Genomic DNA, 20,857 nt, shown 5'->3' on the forward strand with positions numbered 1-20,857 from the left:
ATCGGATGACCAGGGTTGCCCTACCACAGTGGTTTAGAGGCTAAGGTGCTCTACTGCTGACTCGCAGGTCCCGGGATCGAATCCCGGCTGTGGCGGCTGCATTTTCATTGGAGGCAAAAATGCTCTATATCTGTGTGCTCATATTGAGGTGCATGTTGAAAAACCCCAGGTGATTGAAATTTCCAGAGCCCTCCACTATGGCGTCTCTCACAATCATATGGCGGTTTTGGGACGTTAAACCCCACAATATCAATAAATAAAGGACCAGCATTGCAATGAAAGTGGCACATTCTCTTCTATTTATTATCCTAACCGGTTCCTGTGAGTTCTTGTCACGTTCCACTTTTTTACTTGTTTATGCAGTTTGCATACGAACATCTAATTCAGGCATTGAATCAACAAACGAAGGATTGATTGGCTCAAACAATCAGAAGCTTTATTTTCACTTCTCAGTGGTCGCTTGCTTCATTCCTAGCCATACCAGAGCATCAATATCTTCAAGCTTAAACGTCCTGTTTTTTGCTGCTACGAAGTCCTCCACATAGCTGCAAACAAGCTTTACGGGAGTCCATCTGGCAGTGGTTGGGAGGTAAATGCACACGAGGTGATCAGCAACCTCAGCAATGCACTCCATACTTTATAAGTGCCACTGCAGATGGGGTTTCGAGGACCAGCCGACAAACCAGGTCAACGGGCTTTGTGCGTAGACAGGACAGTGCCATCAGTCCACACTCGACTATATGCGTATGACCGGCCTTGACCCACGTTTCGTCGGTGGAAAAGAAAAAGATTGGCCTGCTCTGGCGTCACAGCTCCTCTATTTGGCGCAGATATTGGTGGCGACTCTGGACAATCTGCGTCGCTTCTGTTAGAAGGGCGTTCCAAGAGCGTTTCTGGTTTGTGAAGGCAAGCTTTTTTCAGACCATCTGCACTATCATCCTGGACAGAGTCAGTAGCGTCTCATCCTCTTTGAAACACTGCACCACTTTGGCGATAGCAAACATTTAGCTTTTCTCAGAAAAGCCATGCACCACTCTTAGCAACAGGTGGAGGCCAAAATCATACAACTTTTTCATCCGATCACGACATTTCCCTCTAGAACGCTTCTTTGCTGGGAGGACTTTGCTGGCGTCCCACGTCTGTGTTTTCCACTGATACAGCATTTGCTCACTCATTCTGGTCAGTTTGCAGTTCTCTTAATGAGTGCATGCACACTTGCACTATCTCCGCACTTGACGCAAAGCCCTTCAAAAACACTGAAAGCTACCTGCATTGCCAGCTTAGAAAAACGAAGCCCATTCGAAGGATGGCTCAATGGTCAGACATCTTGCACAGACACAACCAACTCTGATGACGTCTTGTTTCTGATAGGCAGCGCATCACCCCGACACAACAACCATCGCAAAGATGCCTTCATGCAGGCTTTCGGTTTAATAGTCTCTGTTGATTAAAACACTCTACACACTTTTAAAAAAACACTCCTAACGATGTTTCTAACTTCTGTGGGTATAGCTTGCAAAATAGAACTGGACAGCTAAAATATTTTAGGGACTATTTGCTGTGCCTCTACAGTCCTGATTGGACGAGAGAGCTGTACCTTTGGCTCCCCTGGCAACAGATTGTGAAACGAAGTATAAGGCATCAGCAGCCACTCGCAGTTTACTGAACTTAGAAGAGGCCACTCACAGACCTTCGCCGACCGATTTCCTGGCAAATGCGCCCACGTGTCTAGACAGAGGGACAGTATTGAAAAAAGGTGGGGGTGGTAGTTTGAGGTGAGACGATCTTAACAAGGGTGCTACTATGTCAATGCAACCAAAGTCTGTAGAGTCGTGAAAGTGAGGAATTAACCACTGAGCCACCCTGGACAAGCTGGCAGACTGGTCTGGTAATGTTGCGGCTTCTTGGGCCCCAACCTAGCCTTCGTCAGACTTGGTTTCTCCATTTCTCCCCCTTTCAGAATAATAAAGTCTATTTTTCCTTCTCCTGTTGAGTCATGCACCTCAGGGCTTACCATCAAGTTTTGCGTCCATCCATCTGTAAAGTGCCAAGAGTGAAGCCAGGAAGGGAGGTACATGGCTTACGCTTAGCGATATTAGAGTTCATTGCTATATTATACGCGAGAAACGAGTGGCTAACACTGCAGGCTATTCACGAAATGTATTTGCTAGAGTGGTTACATGCTACATGCTACATGCAGGCTGCTGGAATGCATATCGTCGTCGCGCACCTGCGTGTGCACATGACAAAGAGGACAAAAGTCGCTTGCTTCTCGAGCTCGGAGCCGGACTGGCTGCGCTGCAACCTTTCTTGAAATATATTTTGTGAATGGCCTGCAACAAAAGTGACTCGTTACTCACGTAACGAATTTGGTGGAGGTGCGTGGTATTCACAAAATATAATTGCAAGAGCAGTTGCAGCGCTGGCCAGAGTGGCTCCTAGCTCGAGCACCAAGGCACCTTCCTCCCTCTCGTCGGGCGCACGCCCGCGTCTCGACAGTATGCATTCTGGCAGCCTACACGTAGTAATATATATATATATATATATATATATATATATATATATATATATATATATATATATATATATATATATATATATATATATATAAATATATATATATATATACAGAAGAATAACTTCGGTTGCCGCAAGGTTATAACTATGAAAGTAGGTGCGCTTTCACATAACAACTGTTTATTGTGCCGACGTTTCGACGAGAACCCCGTCTTTTGCGTGCGTATTATACCTTGAAAAAGACGGGGTTCTCGTCAAAACGTCGGCACAATAAACAGTTGTTATGTGAAAGCGCGTCTACTTTCATATATATATATATTTATATATATATATATATATATATATATATATATATATATATATATTCATGAAGAGCAATAAGAGACAACGCCTGTTCAGTAGGCCGGCTGTTCTTATTCTGCTCTTTGTCTTTTTTCTCTACATGCTAGCTGAGCGTGAGCCCGTGCCCGAGCCCCGCTCAGTCTTCCTTACACTCGGCTCCGCTGCGAGCATGCAATCCGACCGAAATTGACTCTCTGGTGGCGTTGACCATCGCTTCAAAGGTGGCATCATTCAGAGGTCTTGAGCTCTGAACTACCAAAGATAGAAGAAATGCCTCTAGCAGGCGACATTGGCTGCCTCAAGGAGGCTGGTCACACTTAACTGCGAACCATGCCTCAAGCAGTCAGCTTTGGCGTTTGCATGCTGGATGGCCTCCTGATGAAAAGCTTTCTGAATGGTGACACTAGCTGTAGCACTGCGGTCGGTATCAGCGACAGGGTCTTAGCAGGGCCACATGCTGAGTATCCCGAAAAGGCATTGTTAGCGGAATGGTTCCTGGCGGACAGCATTGCCAGTGCCATGGTGGACAATCAAGCTTCCGCCCGGCTGCATCCTCAATGGACACTACTTTGCCATCAAATGCACATAATATATCTTCGATGTCAGCAGCAATGTTACTATCTTTTCAGCATTCATCAATGAGCAATTCTTGAACAAGACGGATGGTCACTGCAAAGATGTGGGGATTGTTGAATATGAAGCTATTGTTGAGGCGGCCTTGTTGTGGATCACATTGTCGTCAGGTAAAATGTAACTTTGCATGTGGACAGCCTTCCCATGCCCGGCCAATGACTGTGGTGACGGTCCAGCTTATTGCGAGGGAGCTGACGCCATCACACTGTCGGCCGATGCGTTCAAGCACTCTCGCACTGGCCTGCTTGGACGCAGGCTCACCAACTGTTGTGACTTGGAGACAGATTTGGTCAGTGTAAGTTCGAAAGTGGGACACAAAGGAGAGTTTGGGTCCTCTGCAGCGAAACCCGCCTTTCGGCCTTTTTCGGTGTTTGTCGTGGGGTGTTCCGGGAAGCTTACTCGAAGGTGTTGACTAGACACAGATGTACAGTCATGGCACTGCCCCTCAGGAACTCTGTATCTGTGAGACAGAACGCTGGTGCATGGTGCAGCTGTAGCGTCGGGATGCGCCCAATCTTTGTCAACGAGGGAGAGAAGTGTGGTAGAGGCCTTAGTGCTACTGTCTATGCTGTGCATCTCACAGCTGGTGTCCGCAATTGACAATGAGTTAGTGAAGGCGTAGTTGCAGTTAGTGAAAAGTGGGCGAAACAGACTGGTCAACTTATAGCGCACTATTCTGACCAAGATCGCTGCCTCACAACCTGGTAGCCATGCCAGGCCTTGGCAGCTCTGCGAAGGCTGTCGATGGCAACTGCCTATTTCCGATATTCCAGCCAGGCATGGAGAGTGCCAAGTGCGTCCACTGTCTCGAGCCACCCAAAGACGTCCTCCTGGATTCTGAAGTACAATGTTAAAATGCGCCCTGCCGCGGTGGTCTAGTGGCTAAGGTACTCGGCTGCTGACCCGCAGGTCGCGGGTTCGAATCCCGGCTGCGGCGGCTGCATTTCCGATGGAGGCGTAAATGTTATAGGCCCGTGTGCTCAGATTTGGGTGCACGTTAAAGAACCCCAGGTGGTCAAAATTTCCGGAGCCCTCCACTACGGAGTCTCTCATAATCATATGGTGGTTTTGGGAAGGTAAACACTACAAATCAATCAAATCAATCAATCAATGTTAAAATGCGTGGAGCCGGCGATGGCAGGACGGCGGTTGAAATTCCCAAGTGTGCCCACGCCAAGCAGCCCAGTTGCTCCGATAGCTCCGTGAGAGAATGCTAGAGCGCACGGCGGGTCTCAGGTGAGCTGGCCTCAAGAATTTGTGCGATGGCAGCAGTTAACAAGATCTTGCTTGCGCACAGTGCTGGTAAGGTGGCTAGATGAAACCTGGAGCTCAACTCTATCAAGTGATTAGTTGTGACCCGGAAAAAGCTCGGCAGGGCTTTCTGGCGAACCGCGTGCAGAGCCAGGGGTGAATGTAAACATTTGACAGATGTCTGTCTGCTTGGGTATGAAAACTGGAAAATAATTTAAACTCCAAGCAAAAGTATGTAAAGAAACACGACATTTCGGCACCGACTTGGTTCCTTCCTCAAAGGCGACTGTGCCTACGTAGCAGCGGTGTCTTCAAAGCACTCGCGGGGCGGTTCATGACCCCTCTCTCAATCTCCCGTTTTGCCGTGGAGCGCAGTCCGTGTGTATACACTGGGGGAAGGGTTCCAAGAGAGCGGTTGATGTTATGGGAAGTTCGCTGTATATGCTATGACTCAAGCAGTAACCTTCTCCTCCCGTTAGTCTCGCTTTCAAGGATGGTCATTGTGTCGAAATTTATCGGGTGTCCAACGTCTTCGCATGCTTGGCGACAGCACTGCGCTTTTTGTAGAGTTTCCGCACGTCGTTGGCGTGTTGTTCGAGTCGTTCCGGTAGGTTTTTTTGTATCGCTTATATACAAAAAAGGGCGCTCAGCACACGGAAATTCGTAAATTACACCGGGGATCCTGTCCATCGTTGGCAGGTCCTTTGGGCGGGGAAGGAGGCGGCCCAGCATACATGAAGTGTGCGATGCGAACCCCCCCCCCCTTTTTTTTTTGAATACCCGTGCCAACATCTCGCTGGTTCCCTGGACGTATGGGACAGGTATGCGTTTCGGAGGGCTGGCTGATTGGGTTTTTCGTATGCTCTGTTGCTCTGCGTGGCAGCTCGAAGGAAGCTTTTTGGGTATCCAATTTTTCTGAAGTCCGCATTACGCGGGCCTCTACTTTCTTTCGCTCTGTGTCATTAGAGCTTATGTTCTTGGCTCTCCGAAATAACGTGGTCACAACCGAGGCTTTATGGCAGGCGGGCATGAGAAAAGGGCAGACATAGGAATAGTCTCCCAACCACTTGGCTGGTAATTTGCCTTGAGGCTACCCGGTTTCGCTCTGGTTTTTGAAGCTGAGCTGTCATCATGGCAATGCGAAAACTTCCGATGAATGAGAACAAGGCGGTAATAATTACTGATTCGTTTTCGGTATGCACAACTCTTACAACTTTTCATAACTCTCGTGCTATAATGACGTTACGATCTTTGGTTCCGTCTCATCTGAAGTGCCTGAAGTTAGTATGGGTCCCACATCACTGAGGATTAACATTAAATTAAATGGCCGGCGCTTTAGCCCGCTTAAGGCTAGACCTCTCAATAGTTCAGGTTTCCCCGGTGGTAGAATACTTCACTACAATTAAGTACAGAAGATTAGCTATTCACACAGATAGGATGGAAGCAAGTGTACGAAATAGAATCATCTAAAATATCCATGGATGTTGCAGCGAAGCAATTCTCGACAATCAGAAGTGACGATCCACAGATTTTGATGCCCCATCCCCCTATCAAACTTTTAGCTGTACAGGGCTCCTCTGACGATATCATCCCTCAGCCGATTCTGCGGAGAACTGGAAAATATTACGCATTACTTTTTGCGATGTTCAAGATACTCTCGTATTCCAAGACGACTTCTCATTACTCTTTTTTAAATTAGGCTTAACCTCATCGGAGGAAAATATTTTGAAGCTTCAGTGCCTCAGGCTTGGGATACTGCCACAGGGATGCCTTTGATACCATGTGTAATTTCATTATAACTACTCAACAAGTACCATTTTAATCCGGTATTTAGAATTCTTCGAAATTTCAATGAGGTAGTACCTAAGTTTTCAAAAATTGTTTCCAATAAATTAGTACGACAGTATGAAATACAAGCTTAAAAGCATGATACTTGTAGTTTAAAATAAATATATTACATACTATTGCCATTTTTTAAATTTTTTATTCTCCTATTATACCTAAAATTAAAAGTCTCAACCTCGCATTCATGGCCAATCCACCAAAATGGGTTCGAGCATTGTGTCTCATTTCTCCCTAACAATAGCGCACTTGCGAACTACTGACATGGACATTCCTGCGTTTACTACACTTCGAAGTGGACAACTGCTCTCCGGCTCGCCTTCAACCACGGACCGCGTACAAACAAGCTTCCACGTCCGCTCCGCACTACGACTGCAGTGAGGCCATTACCCGAAGCTTCTCCTTGATCGCTCAAGAAATCAAGACATCTGGGTTTGGCGACGCCTCCCTTGGATCGTTCAACAAGACCTAGATTACGTGTTTTCACGTATTTAAAGATGACCCTACCAGCTGGGTAAGCGTGATAACTCGGTTGCCATTAAATACTCGTGGAGTGACACGATCTAGAAGTCCATCGCTGAAGAACGTTTGCGAGGATCTGCCTAAGCATGTCATCATTTTCAAAGCAGCGCATACGCTACATGGGCAACATAGAGCGCGACGCTGATGTCAACGTTTGCGGTCATGCCGGCAAGGTGCAACTAAGAATGTCGCGACTCACATCTACGACACGCTGGTACTTCCACACCCCTGCAATATACAATGAACCTCCTCTGCAGCCTGCAGTACATCAGCGACGGGATCCATGACTCGACGCACACAGCCGTCTTGTCATCCTACACCCACCCATTCGAAACCTTCCCTTTCGTACGCCAGACAATCGGGTTGCAGGACACGTCTCATCGCCGAGCAGCTACAGTTTGTCCAACGAAGTCGCCTTCACCTGGACGTGGATGCTGTGTGTGTGGGAGCATCAGGCATGGGTATAAAAGCTGCACACAAAGCCAACCTCAAGTCATGCAATCTAAAGCACGCCCACTGCTCACCCTCATGGTTCACACTGACAGCATTTGTGCACTGACGGCTGTCGTCGAGCGCAGCATAAATCATTGCTTCATCGCCACACCCCAGAACACCTTCATCCCTGGACTGAGCCACCACTGCGGGGCCTTTGTGGCAACGTACTACCAGGTCGGTGCCCTGAACCTGTGGCTGACATCGAGGCCCGATGCAAGTTCTTGTACTCGGTGCCCATCTTCGACGACCTGCCCAGAGACATGGTCTTAGGGGCCAACTACATTCTCTCCGGCGAAGTGCTGCTCACGGTTGAAAGAAGCAGCATCAACCTCCATTCTGTGGCTTTAAGTGTGCCTCCCACTCAACCTCAAGGTGAGCTGACGACGCTACTTGCACATACGGCTGTACTCAAGTGGCACGCATCGCTCTTCGCTGATACTACTTATCAGCTTTTCGAAACTAGCGTGCTGGCATCATATTACTACCGACAATGACCTGCCGCTGTCCATACTGTTACGTGAATATGCCGAATGAGAGCGGATTGTAATTGACTAGCAGGCGCAGGAAATGCCTGCCGCAAACATTATCAGACAATCTTATAGCCCATGGGCAGCATCTGTTGTCCTGGTCCGAAAAAGGACAGCAATATCTGATTTTGTGTCAACTTCCGAAAGCTGAAAAAGCACAGTATACCAGACTCGTACCCCCTGACACCAATTGACGATGCTATTGGCGCTGTACAAAACGTGAGGGTTTTTCCCTCACTAGACTTGAAAGCAGGGTATTTACAGATCAACGTGGTCGAAGAAGATAAGTTTAAGACAGTGTTCTGAACATCATCTAGCCTGTACGTGTTTAACCGAATGCGGTTCGGTCTGCCAACTGCCCCAAGCACATTTCAGCGTGCTATGAACACAGTGTTGGGCACACGGAGAGACTGTGCATACATTGTTTATCTCGACGACATTATAGTCATCGGGAAAACAAAAAAAAACAACATCTACAAAATCTCGATACAAATCTGCAGAGGCTGCGTAACACCGGCTTTTGTCACAACTGCCACCAGTGCCACTTCGGGTTGACTACGATATCTTCCCTGACAAGTTTTCTGGGGCTGATTTTGCAGGCCACAACCACTGTCTTTAAGTGCTACGCACTCTATGCGTTCATTTGACTTGGTGACAGCTCAGTTACATGCTTCACCTTTTTGACTGTATTTTTGACGTGCTTCATCTTTCGCGTTGTGCTTGCGTGTGCAGTTTGGTCTAGCTTCCATATGCAACCATGGCGTATCTTTGCCATCTGCCGATATTATTGCGATGGTACTGACCATGAGAACTGTTTGCATTGGGCACTGCTTCAAGACAACGACCTCGACTGGCGAATGTCGCGCAAGTGAGTTCGGTGCAGCGATGGACATTTCAGGGGAGAGCGGGAGGCCTTCGCGTATTGACGGCACAAACTGAGAACTCTGTCTCACGCGTTTGTGAAGTTGAGCGCATCGTGACCCAACTGGCTGCTATACAGACAACGATGCAGGACCGAAATGATCGTATTTTCACCGAAGCGACCTATAAGCAGGACACTGCTCACCAACACAACGCTGCATGCCAAGCACATATCCATAGGACAATCGTTAACCCGCAAGTCATACTTGTTTGCATCAGCACACTGTGAGTTAAAAAGCAATTGAGCGAAAACCCGCTCGATTTCCCTTGCACTGTTTGCAACCGTTGTAGTTTAAGTGTGATTAGCGCGATGCTCCGGTGAGTGCACTGTCTACTGAAAGTGTATACTGGTCGTGACTTGTTCATTGTTGTGCTGGAGAAGATGTGCCAAGAAGTATGAACAAGGGTGCATAAGTATCTAAGCGTACTGTACTCACTAAACAGCAATAGACACTATATATCGATGTGCAATGAACATTGAGCTGCTTCTGTGAAGACCCGTTTCACTTTGGTGTGTTATACCGATTCCTATATCAAAGGCATCAATCACATTTTTCGATCCGCGTTTGGTCTCTTTCCACCGGTTGCATGAATATCCACAACACTGGTCGGTGGAGGGAATGACGATTCTGCTGATGACGAAAGTCGAGAATTGCAACAGCTTACGGTTTTTGCAGGCTTCACCAAGCTTAGTTCTTTAATAGAACAAATGCCTTATAGGTCTTGTATAAAATGCACACTTTTTTCCTGTTCTTAAGAGCGGCGGCGGACGCCGCGCTCATGTTGCTGCGTCGTTAGCAGGCAGGCATGCAGGCAAGCGAACACACCATTCGCAGTGCCACCGGGTGTCTGTTCGAACGCAAGGGAAGAAAAAAGGCAAAAATTAGTTTCTGGTAAGACGTAAAGCTGCTTTGAGTGTGTAAAATATAATTTCAAGTTATACATCTATGTCTTCAAGCTAATTAAATGCACCTGCAAGGATTTCTCCTTCTACCAGTAGGGTGACCACATTGCTGTTGGGTGACGCTGGCAGTAATTTTTTGCCGACTTTCATTATCAAGTTAAAACTATAACTTCTTTTTTACGGACAAAAGCCTGTTTGTCCCTGCCGATGTGATGAACTATCTTCTCATCAATTCCAAAAATTTTTCTGAGTCGTAGACAGTCCTTTTAAATTGTCTTGAAAAAAACTTTGACTCAATCAATGTGCGCAGCATTGTCTACAGTCAAGCCCACATATAACGGCCCCACTTAAAACGAAATTTCGCTTAAAACGAACAATATCCGCGTTACCGTGAAAATATACATTGGTTCAAAGGCACAAAATCGCACTTAGAACGAACGTCTCCGAGCGCCGCTGATCGGTTACAGCGAACTGAATCAGCGGTCTGCCGACTTCCTGGTAAACCAATTTCGACCACCGATCAAGCATCGGCAAGATGCCCATACATTCTTATTGCTAAGCACCGACCCTGCCTCCACGCCCCTCTAGTTACCGCTCTCCCCGACCGCTTTTGTTAAGCATCCCTCCATCCTTTGTCTCCCCAGCTAGTCTGAGCATTCCGCATCACCAGACGAGGCACGTGTTTTTACACTGCCGCCGACCTTTCGAAGACCAGTCGACCATCTACCCCGTTTTTGATCGCTGGTACTGTCGTTCACGTCGGCGGCCTGGAGTGACCAGACCCTTTGTCAACATCATCGGCAACCAACTGTGTCCGATAGTCTGCGTCAAGTGCATGCGCGTACGCTACCACACCGACTTTGATCATTTGCAATTCGTTTCGTGTTTAGGACTTGTTCTCGCTCACTTCGCACTCAACTCAGCGTGCATTCCGCGCGCGTGCGGAATCGCGAAAATCGCTGTTAATTTGCGCAGAACGAATCACAAAATATCGAAGTCCGTGAGGCCACGCAATCCCGCAGGTGCAACGAAACGATTTTTTGACCGCCGCCGCCGATTCTTCGAACACCGCCGAGCGCACCAATTCAGGCGGCCATGCACTCTTTTCAAGTTTTTCTATGTGCGAGTTTCGCGGACCTTTCAAGCAAGCTACCCAACCTGCCTCCTTCCCGTGTGTTTTGGTTTTCAAAGTCGCCCTCCCACCGCATCCTCCCCTCTCTTTATCGCAACTTTTTGCCCTTCTTTCACAAGTCTACTCTTTTCTCTTGATCACAACCCCTTAGCCCGTCTCCCCCACTACTCGACGCCCGCCACGCTGGCTCGAATTAGTTTCGTTTTCTGACTGGAAACAAGCCCAGAGCTGTTCCACACGTTCTGGCATGTGTGTCGCGTGTGTGCGTCTTGCTCGCTCTTGGTGTGCGTGTGTGGTTATAATGGCTGACGGAAGGACTAGCACGCTTTTTTTTCCTGCCGCTCAAGAAAACGTCAAAAGTGTGACCGCTTGGTTTGAGCGTAATCCGCGCGTTAGGTGCCGCGTTGCAGAGCACTTGCTCATAGCTGTTGGCCATCTGGCAGCCACTTCGCCGCTTCAGGCAACCCGGTATTCAGCTGTGGAGAAAGTGAATATTTCCTGGGCGGTGGTGATGGCTACATGCACCTAAAACTGTTTTCGTGAGACTGACTTCGTTGCCGTCGAGCCCGATGCCAAGCCTGAAGCTTCCGAACAGGACCCCTGCGGTGACGATTTGTGGCAGCGCATCACCGACTCCGACCTAGAAGAGCGAGACATTTGTTGCGATGGTTTAATTACAGCCGAAGATGATGCCGACACTGCGGAACCTTGCACGGATTAGGGCATTGTGAATGAAGTACGTAGCGAGCGCAGTTTGGAGGAATCGGATTGCGAGAACGACGAAACTTTGGAGTCAGTGCCTCATGCAGCTTATGCCACAGGTCTCGACGAACAAGTACCCTGCCGTTTTAAATAAACTCAAGACCGCCCTTATCACTTCTGAAATTCGAAACACGTACATCACGGACTTTTTGGGGCATAAAGAGTTTGTGTTTTCACTCACAACTTTTTTTAAAAGCTGTGTTTAATTTACTACGAACTTCGGGATACAGCAAACGAATGCCGCGTCACGCTCAGGTTCGTTATAAGCGGGCTCGATTGTATGTAGTTTACATTAACACGCTGAGTAGCAAAAACCCGACCTCAAAAGGAACACATAAACAGGATGGGTGCCCTTGCTTCTGTAGACATACTTTACGTCTTATTATGACTATGAAGAAACCTAGCCTTACCAATTTTATTAACAAACACTAGCCTTACCACTAATAGTAACTGAAGGTAACTTACCGGTGAAAGCACTTTAACATTGAGCTTGTGCAAGACATGGCGATTGAAAGCTTTGAAAAGCCCACTTGAACGGCAACCGGGTACCTGAAGGAGAACATGTATACACAACTGAAACACTTCTATCAAAACCATTAATCAAGCTCCTTGCGATGGGTGTTCAAAACAGTTAACTCCATGCAGGTGGCACGTCAATGGTCTCACATAGCCTTAATTCTGTAACTGGAGTATCAAAACACAGCCTCACGCAAAATTAACTTTTAACCACGTTTCATTACTTACTGTGAACCTTGCTATATTTAAAACATTATAGCATGCCTTTTGAATCGAAACTTAAATATTAAGGAGAGATGCGATTTGAAAAAACAAACAAAAAGTTGCTTTAAATTTCATTGCCTAGGGGAATGAAATTTTCGCTTTGTGTATAGGCTTTTATCAGATATTAGCTTCCTTTAATGCTAGACTATCTAGTGAGGCTAGTCTAGCTGTCTGTTGGGGGAATTAGAGGGTGTTCCTGGGGATCTAATAGAGATCAACAAAGTAAGGCGGACACATGAAGCTTATACTGTGCTGAAGAACAAACACATCCTATGCTAGCATGAACTACAGGTTTTACCGCTCACTTTAATTCAAGTGCCAGCTTAAATATACTGTGAACATTGAAATAATCTGAGCATCGAGCTATTTATTCTTTGTGGCAAACATTTATTCCAAGGCCCGAATCAATCAGGCTGCATACCAGTGAGTTTATTCCAAGTGCCACCGTGTTTATTACAATTGCCAATGACTTTAATTCAGGTGCCAATCAGTTCAATCCATGAACAAAAAGCAGAATACGGGGTGTAAAAATGGCAGTGCAATTGAAATGCAGTTCTTGCAGTAAAAAAGACAATCCTTGGAAGGTAGAATAATCATTAATATTGGTATTCGCCGATAGTGTTCGTGAATAAAGAATTACTGCCGTGGTTTGCTTGAGCCGTGTTTGAAGTGCTTATACTTTGCTATGTACAAGTTTGTAGAATAAGTGCTTTGCCCAGGTGGAATAACTTTATTGTAAACAAGACGAAAGAAAAAACAGGAACATAATAAAGAATATTTTACAGCGCAATGAAATTCAGTGTTCGTCACTAAAGCTCATAATTGGCTTTGCCACACACTACAACATTTTATAATCGGGACAAGTTATATAATGCGAAGGACAAACTATGTTTATTGGAGTGCCGGAATGCATACCAAGATATCGCTAATCTGGCTGTGAGCAGTGATGGGTAAAAGGCAGCTACATAATCAAGAAATTATGAGGCCATTGCGAGGAAGAGCGATTTGGGGATAATTCATCCTGCAGTACGCATAAACGTAAACTGATCATTCCGATGTGGCCAATGGAAGTTATATTTTACACTATTCTTAGCTCTTATTTTTTATTCAAACAAAATTAGGTGCCATTTGAACATTACTGGTAATCATTGAAACAGTACTGGTTGTTTGTTTGGCTTGGTAGCTTGGTGGCGTACTTAACCAACGCGATGGAATGAACACACAGGAAATGAAATGATACGAACGCGCATTTGTTCTTGGGCCTAACTTTCTTTATTTCTGTATGCATTTTTATTACGCCACATTATGCCTCTCTCATCGCACATTGGAAGCTTGCGAATTTAGTGTAATCCCTAAACTATTTGTTCTGTCCTTTCTCTCTCTCTATCTACACACACAAACGCACACACACCGTTACGTTTGGCCTGGCAATTCACCTGGGCCGACGCCAATGTGCGTAAGCCGGTCTACTAGGAAGGCTTTCGACCCCATCGGCGCTTAGTCTGCAAGACGCTGTCCGGTAGACGTTCCAGGAAGCAGTCGGGTCTCCACGAAAGCTTCGCGAAACAAGCCTTTTGTTGAACGGGCTCGAACAGCAGGGGAACGGCGCCACTGTGGCGGGTCTCATTGTCAACCTCTTGACTCAGCTTTTGTCATCTACGCGAGGCCATATCAACATACCGACAGCCCGGAAGCGTGGGAACGCGTCGAAGAAGCCGTTCATGGGGATCGAGCGTTTGGATGGCCTGAAGCTGAAAGCAGCATGGACTGCTGCTGACGTTCGGGTTAGTGGCCTTCTCCCCGGATGAGCTCAACTTTCCCTCTCCGGACTCCACCTCCTCGCCCTGTGGTGCCTTCAAGTCGTGGGCCGGGTGCATCTTTGTGTGGTGCAGATAGTATAACGCACCAATTACCAGCATGTGGGGTGCAGCGCAATTAATGCGGCTAATGTAGAGCGCATAGCCAGTTCCCAACCCGTCAACTAAGGAAGCTGATCGATTCTGCGAAGGCGAACGCGGAAGACCCAAGCGCGGGAAAGAAAATAGACTTCTTCGTTCTCACGGTTCACAAGCAGAGCAGTCAAGGTCGCCCCGTTCGGGATTAGAAGAGGAAAGCTTACTCAGAAAAGCGTCTGGCATGAGGCAGGTCAGGCGCCACCGTCTGAGTTTAAGCCATTGTTGGCAGGCACGCGTGTCATTGAGAATGACATGGAGACGCGAGCACTTGGCTGACAGAGACATAGTGGCGGCAGGAAAACAACCATAATCTGCCCCACTGTTGTTGGGATGTCGGGGCGCCTCGCTGTCGCATGCACACCTGGTAAGCGCACGGAGCCCAACGGTGTACCCACCGCTCTTAAGGAGGCTTCTAGGAAGCAACAATTAATGAGAGAACTGACGGGGCTCGAGCGTGAGAACAGCCGCTCACGCAAGTCATCCGATGGAGGCAGCACTAGTAATGTTGGGCAGCACGACCTGGCATGGGAGAGAGTGTCACATGCGGAGAACCTATCCCTTTGCGTGTTTTATTTGGTGACGAGGTTTTTACAAATGTAGTGCCTTTTATGAAAGTGTTTCTGTGATTGGTTGTGATGATGCGAGTCCCAACACGTGATTGGTTTTTGTGAAGACTCTTTGTTCGACCAAGGGTTGAAAAGAGGATGTTTGAATTTGAAATGTGGGCGGAGGTTCGGGCTTGGACTCGGGCAGTCGCCTGAGGCTGCAATAAAGCGTCTCTTCACCGGACTACGGCCCTTCCTTCGCGCAGCTACCGTGCACTCGAGTCATCGAGGGGACCCATTCCGAACCTCAAACATCTTTCCTCCTTAGCTAGTGTTTAAGCTAGTAGAGGAGGAGGAAAGTAAATGGTGCGTTCCTGTTAACATTTGACCGTTTCGCCCAGCCGAGTGGTGCAATATCTGCACCCTTTCTGGAGGGTGGACCACAAAGACTTCGTCCCTTGCTTTGTGGCAAGAGTGATAACCACCTTCTTCGTACGGCAGTGACGGCGGGCTATAAAAGCCAAAGCATTTTTGTAAATAATGCCGAAACCTGCACAGAGTCATGTGCGGAATCATGAACTGAATCTCTGTTGCACATAACGCGGGATCTTATGGATCTCTGTACACTTCCTATCTTTCTTCTATAATGCAAATAAACTGCAACAAGCGAGGTTACATAAAAACACAGGTTATTATTCGAGAAGCATTAGCCGCAACAAGCTGGTACAGGCAGGAACCCGGCAAGCACAAGCTACACATGGATGTAAATATCTTCTTTCACACTGGCACAGAGCTGGCGCCACTATGTTCCGGTACAATTACTCCCCGCGCAGAAAAGAGCCAACCTGGCGACCTAGAGAAATGATACGACAAGGGGGTCATAGCACGGTTTGAAGCCTGATATGTGTAGTGTTTCACGCCCATGGCAGCAATGGTCCGAAGGTGGCTCAATGGGCTCAACTTCATAGTTGACAGGAGATGTTTGTCGCACCACACAGTAGGGGCCATGGTATTTCGACGAAAGCTTCGGGGAAAGACCGGGAGGGGTAGACGGGACCCAGAGCCAAACCAACATTCCTGGGTTATAGTGGGCACTAGACGCAGAGGCATCGTGGTCAGTTTTCTGGTGCCATTTGTCTTGTGCAGTAAATGAACGAGAGAGTTGACGACACTCTTCAGCATAAGCAGCTGCTTCAGAAACAGGCGTCGCTTTAGAAACATCAGGCCTGTAAGGGAGAATGGTGTCCATGGAGCATGATGGCTCACGTCCGTACAGGAGAAAGAGAGGAGAAAAGCCAGTGATTGTTTGTGCCGCAAAGTTGTACGCGTACGGGACAAAAGGGAGCACTTGGTCCAAATTAGTGTGGTCCTCAGAGGCAAACATGGCAAGCATATTTCCAAGAGTACGATTAAAGCGTTCTGTCATGCCATTGGTTTGATGATGGTATGCCGAGGTTTTCCTATGGACAGTGCGACATGCCTTCAGCAGCTCGTCGATGGCGTTCGAGAGAAACACACGTCCAAGGTCGCTCAGTAATTCACAAGGTGCACCATGTAGCAAAATGAGAACGTGAAGAAGCAAGGACGCAACGTCTTTCATAGTGGTAGCAGGCAGCGCAGATGTTTCAGCGTAACGTGTCAAATGATCAATGGCGACGATAATCCACCGGTTGCCTCTAAGAGTGTTGAGTAGAGAACCATAAATATCAATTCCGACGCGATCGGTCTTACTGGGCAGGTTAAGGGTTGCAAAGGGCCAGCAGTGCTGTGAGAAGGCGTCTTGCGTCGTTGCCACATGGTGCATGACCGAACGTACTGGCGAACGTGCCGATACATGCCGCGCCAGTAGTATTTTAGACAAAGGCGAGAGTAAGTCTTGAATACTCCAGCGTGGCCACACTGGGGGTCATCGTGAAAGGCAGCGCAGATGTCCGAGCGCAAATGACGAGGGATGACAAGGAGCCACCTACGGCCATCCGTAACGTAATTGTGGCGATACAACAAGCTTTCACGGACAGCAAAGTGGCTTGACGAGAGAGGGAGCGTGAAGTAGTTTCTGACGAGCTGTGAGAGAGGACGTCGAGCAAAGAATTGATCCAGGGATCTTTGCGCTGCTCGGATGGCATGCCAGTGATGCTCAACGATGACGAATCGCAGATGGCAGTTGGTAATCAGGCAAGGTCAGGAGGCAGTGGAGAACGGGATAGTGCATCGGCGTCTGAATGGCTGCGTCCTGAGAGATAAATAACACGGATGTCGTATTCCTGAAGGCGTAAAACCCAACGAGCGAGGCGGCCAGTAGGATCTTTCATGGACGCTAGTCAGCATAAGGCATGGTGATCTGTGACAACATGGAACTGGCATCCGTAAAGATAAGTGCAAAATTTTCCTATAGCCCAAATGATAGCCAAGTACTCCTTTTCCGTGACGGAATAGTTAGACTCTGCCTTCGTTAGGGTATGACTGGCGTAGGCGACAACATACTCGTTGCAGCCATTCTTGCGATGAGCAAGAATGGCACCGAGGCCATTCTCGCACTGAGGCCAATGATTTCTCTATCTGGGAACATTTCCTTCCAAAAGGAATGGCAATGCCACAACGTCTAGATTGGAGCAGTAGCTCTCAGCCGTGTACCCTGAAGAGAGGGCTGAGGTCATACTTTGTGATCACCCCCAGACAGTCAGTGAACTTAGGCCACTGGCAGCTACTCGACGTGTGTATCGCGGCATATATCTGCAGCAAATGAACAAGCACAGTTTATTAACAGAAAAATGGCCTTATGATACTGCAACATTTACGTGTGGAAAACAGTAGCGTGATAAGGTACTGACGGAGCCAATGATAGGCTTTTTTTTGTGTGTGGTTGCCTTGGTGACTTTAGGCGCTGGGGCCAAATGCTTGTAGTAGCTACTCATATACTTTATTGTGTCATGGGCATTATGAAAGAGATTCCAAGAGCAAAATGAGGTTCCTATAAAAATAGAGACGGTGACCTTTAGCAGACTAGGCCTGAGATGCCATAGTCACCGACCAATTGGCCTGCGGGCCAATTGGTCGGTGACTAATTTTACGGTCGGTGACCTGAGTCTACTGAGTTTTTCGGGCGTGCTTCCCGAAATCTGAGTAACTCGTGCATGAACTTTAAAATTGAAAGTCGCCTTCACAAGTTACCTCATGAGATGAAATAGATTTACGAAGAATTTTTGATATAAACTTGCTTAATAGACATAATTTTCATCAGGCGCACCAAAGAAAAAGGCAGTTAAAAGGGCCCTGCAACACTTTTTGGAGCATGGTCAGAAAATGCTGCCGATCGGTAGTAGAGGTTCCCGAAAACACGCGAGCCAAACATAATAGCACAGCATGCGGCCTAGAATTCACAATAAACTATCAAAGTCAGCTAAAAAGTGCTTCCTTATCTCTCGACATACCACGCAATATGCTCGAAAGTCACATGTAGTAAGCCCATCTATCAGCCATTGGCTGAATTGAACATGGAAAGCTCGCTTGTTACAGAGATCGGCGTGGGAGGTCGCTACTTGTCCACGCGTGCGCGTGTAATCACACTGAAAAAGCCGTGCATTCGAAGAACAAAAAGGAAAAAGTGCTCAAGGTCACGAGGCGCGCATGACGTGTTTTGTGTGCCCCCTCCCACCCCTTCCTGCTTAGCTTCTAGTGCTTTCGTCGGGATGAGAGAATGCGATTGCAGCATGCGACATACCTTTGTAACTCAACTCGCACTAAACGAATTCTTAAAATTTTGCGGCATTGAGTTCGTGAGGCAATAAGCTATTCCAGTGAATTCATTCCATGGTTACTTGAAAAAGTGTTTCAGGGCCCCTTCAAGTGTTTTAGAAAAGATTGTTTAGTGTTCTAGATAACACCGAAAGTTAGAGGTTAGTTCTCAGGGTCTTATAAACTCCAATGAATTACCTTCCCGTTAGATATCTTTCACACCTTTCATTACCTAAATGAAAAAAGATTTTGGCAATATTTAGCTGCTAACTTAGAATCAATAAAGTATAACCACGAACTGCACAGTGATATCACGGATAACTAGCGCTGCTGAAAGTAGCGGCTGAAGTTCGCAAAAACACGACTGCTTCTTGAAAGATTTTAAGCTTTGAAGAAGCAGTCGTGTTTTTGTGAATTTCACTGCTTTACAAACTGCATGTTCATGGGGCGCCAAACTTGTGTTCTCTGATCCCAACGAATCCTGAACGTGCACTCGTCCATGATTACCAAGCGTTTCCAGTGAGATGCAGACCAGTGGGCGCGATATTCAGCAAACTAGAGCCGCTTCGCCTTGTTCTCGGATCGCATGAGCGGCTTCCTGACAGCGGTTCGGCTTCAAAGTCCTGCTACGTAGAGGAGGCGTTTCATGGTTGTAGAAAAAACCTGGTCAAGTCCGTGCTCAGTTTGTACTTCTCCGACTGCACTTTTCAGCTGTTCTGCTACGGCTGCCACAATTTGCAGATATTTGTCCATTGTAGTCAGCCGGCAACGAGGCTGCTGAGAGGCATCTCCAATGCGTCCATCATTCCTGTACACTTGAATGATCCGGTTGACAATTGCAAAAGGACGGTTTTTCATCGCTAATATAGCACGTGGAGAATATTCTCGCAGGCGTAAACCTACAATACATCGTCTTTCTCCTTCCGGCACTTTCGGCATGGCCCTTCAATTAGGAGACAATACTGGAATGAAGTAATATCGAACGTATGCAGTCCTTTTATCATGCGGCGATAAAAAAAAGGAACCTTTGATGGCACTACGAATTAATGGGTCATAACAAATTACTGTAGTGGACTAATGTTGTAAGCCTAAAAAGATATAAAACGATAAGCGCGCCTTTTTTCTTAGAGACAAAAAGTATGAAGCTTTAATCTGCAACTGCTCACAGCAGTAAAAATTTGTCATCGGTGCTTGTTTGGTGCACTGATTACCCCATACAAGTTCCACTGAAAATTTGATTAGAATGTTTCTTAATTTGTCTGCCTGAGTGGTACGAAGAAACACAGCTGCTAGTAAGCTGTGAATAAGGGTAGAATATTGGCGATTTAAATTCTGGAGCACGTGAGAGCAGCGCAATTGGTAACACACCAATGTTATATCAGTTCCATAAGATTAACGAACTACTCACTATCTCTTGTTTACAGGTTAGTAAATAATCAAAATTTTCAAACATTGCAAGCTGTTATATCAGGCCTCACATGATATATTAATCACCAATTTTGCGATGTTAAGCTTTGGGCTGATCAAAAGCATTGATTGATTGATTGATATGTGGGGTTCAACGTCTCAAAACCACCATATGACTATGAGAGACGCCGTAGTGGAGGACTCCGGAAATTTCGACAACCTGGGGTTCTTTAACGTGCACCCAAATCTGAGCACATGGGCCTACAACATTTCCACCTCCATCAGAAATGCAGCCGCCGCAGCCGGGATTCGAACCCGCAACCTGCGGGTTAGCAGTCGAGTGCCTTAGCCACTGGACCACCGCGGCGAGCCCTGAACAAAAGCAGTCGTGTGAGCTGCAGAATATTATTTCTGTTACACTGAGCAGCTCAGCTCTGGCAGTGCCAGCGCGAAGTTTTGCTCGTGTAAGGGCCACGGTTTATTACTTGCACGATGGCTTGAAAAAAAAGCCACAGTGTCTGCGCTTCTTGAGAACCGCACAAACTGCTCAATTTGCATGCGTACGTAACAAGAGTAATGCTTGCTTC

General features: G+C 47.0%; 1 long non-coding RNA gene across 2 annotated transcripts in view; it reads right to left on the reverse strand.

The window, feature by feature from the left end:
- LOC142790099 (uncharacterized) overlaps positions 1-20,857 on the reverse strand; it is a 63,343-nt gene that overhangs the window by 26,043 nt on the left and 16,443 nt on the right. For both annotated transcript variants that reach the window (XR_012889374.1, XR_012889375.1), the window contains exon 2: positions 12,314-12,397. This is a non-coding gene — a long non-coding RNA (uncharacterized LOC142790099). The remainder of the gene's footprint in view (positions 1-12,313; positions 12,398-20,857) is intronic.

This window comes from Rhipicephalus microplus, unplaced genomic scaffold (genome assembly GCF_043290135.1).
Source record: "Rhipicephalus microplus isolate Deutch F79 unplaced genomic scaffold, USDA_Rmic scaffold_71, whole genome shotgun sequence".
Classification (NCBI taxonomy): domain Eukaryota; kingdom Metazoa; phylum Arthropoda; class Arachnida; order Ixodida; family Ixodidae; genus Rhipicephalus; species Rhipicephalus microplus.